Source organism: Abrus precatorius, unplaced genomic scaffold (genome assembly GCF_003935025.1).
Source record: "Abrus precatorius isolate BTA unplaced genomic scaffold, Abrus_2018 Scaffold0, whole genome shotgun sequence".
In the NCBI taxonomy this organism is placed as follows: Eukaryota; Viridiplantae; Streptophyta; class Magnoliopsida; order Fabales; family Fabaceae; genus Abrus; species Abrus precatorius.
In genome coordinates, this window is record NW_020874290.1 from 80001 (window position 1) to 82369 (window position 2369).

Consider the following 2369-nt stretch of genomic DNA (forward strand, 5'->3'; position numbering starts at 1 on the left):
TCAGAAGAAATGGTTCGATCTTCTTATTTTTATTTCTCGAACGGAGAGATCCATGAATCGGGATCCTAATGCATATAGATACAAATGGTCCAATGGGAGCAAGAATTTCCAGGAACATTTGGACCATTTCATTTCTGAGCAGAATAGCCGTTTTCAAGTAGTGTTCGATCGATTACATATTAATCAATATTCGATTGATTGGTCTGAGGTTATCGACAAAAAATATTTGTTTAAGTCACTTTGTTTCTTTTTGTCCAAGTTACTTCTTTTTTTGTCCAAGTTTCTTCTCTTTTTGTCTAACTCACTTCCTTTTTTCTTTGTGAGTTTCGGGAGTATCCCATTCATAGGTCCGAGATCCACATCTATGAGTTGAAAGGTCCGAATGATCCACTCTGTAATCAGTTGTTAGAATCAATAGGTCTTCAAATCTTTCATTTGAAAAAAAGGAAACCCTTATTATTGGATGACCATGATACTTCCCAAAAATCGAAATTCTTGATCAATGGAGGAACAATATCACCATTTTTGTTCAATAAGATACCAAAGTGGATGATTGACTCATTCCATACTAGAAAGAATTGCAGGAAATCTTTTGATAACACGGATTCCTATTTCTCAACGATATCCCACGATCAAGACAATTGGCTGAATCCCGTGAAACCATTTCATAGAAGTTCATTGATATCCTCTTTTTATAAAGCAAATCGACTTCGATTCTTGAATAATCGATATCACTTCTGCTTCTATTGTAACAAAAGATTCCCTTTTTATGTGGAAAAGGCCTGTATCAATAATAATGATTTTACGTATGGACAATTCCTCAATATCTTGTTCATTCGCAACAAAATATTTTCTTTTTGCGGTGGTAAAAAAAACATGCTTTTTGGGGGAGAGATACTATTTCACCAATCGAGTCACAGGTATCTAACATATTGATACCTAACGATTTTCCGCAAAGTGGCGACGAAGGGTATAACTTGTACAAATCTTTCCATTTTCCAATTCGATCCGATCCATTCGTTCGTAGAGCTATTTACTCGATCGCAGACATTTCTGGAACACCTCTAACAGAGGGACAAATAGTCAATTTTGAAAGAACTTATTGTCAATCTCTTTCAGATATGAATCTACCTGATTCAGAAGGGAAGAACTTGCATCAGTATCTCAATTTCAATTCAAACATGGGTTTGATTCACACTCCATGTTCTGAGAAATATTTACCATCCGAAAAGAGGAAAAAACGGAGTCCTTGTCCAAAAAAATGCCTTGAGAAAGGGCAGATGTATAGAACCTTTCAACGAGATAGTGCTTTTTCAACTCTTTCAAAATGGAATCTATTCCAAACATATATACCATGGTTCCTTACCTCGACAGGGTACAAATATATAAATTTCATATTTTTAGATACTTTTTCAGACCTATTGCCGATACTAAGTAGCAGCCAAAAATTTGTATCCATTTTTCATGATATTATGCATGGATCAGATATATCATGGCGAATTCTTCAGATTCCATTGTGTCTTTCACAATGCAATCTGATAAGTAAGATATGGAATCTGATAAGTGAGATTCCGAGTAATTGTTTACATAATCTTCTTCTATCCGAAGAAATTTTTCATCGAAATAATGAATCACTATTGATATCGACACATCTGAGATCGCTAAATGTTCGGGAGTTCCTCTATTCAATCCTTTTCCTTCTTCTTGTTGCTGGATATCTCGTTCGTACACATCTTCTCTTTGTTTCTCGAGTCTATAGTGAGTTACAGACAGAGTTCGAAAAGGTCAAATCTTTGATGATTCCATCATACATGATTGAGTTGCGAAAACTTCTAGATAGGTATCCCACATCTGAACTGAATTCTTTCTGGTTAAAGAATCTCTTTCTAGTTGCTCTGGAACAATTAGGAGATTCTCTAGAAGAAATACGGGGTTCTGCTTCTGGTGGCCCATGCTATGGGGTGGTGGTCCCGCTTATGGGGTCAAATCAATACGTTCTAAGAAGAAATATTGGAATCTCATCGATCTCATAAGTATCATACCAAATCCCATCAATCGAATCGCTTTTTCGAGAAATACGAGACATGTAAGTCATACAAGTAAAGCGATCTATTCCTTGATAAGAAAAATAAAAACGTGAATGGTGATTGGATTGATGATAAAATAGAATCCTGGGTCTCGAACAGTGATTCGATTGATGATAAAGAAAGAGAATTCTTGGTTCAGTTCTCTACCTTAACGACAGAAACAAGGATTGATCAAATTCTATTGAGTCTGACTCATAGTGATCATTTATCAAAGAATAACTCTGGTTATCAAATGATTGAACAACCGGGAGCAATTTACTTACGATACTTAGTTGACATTCA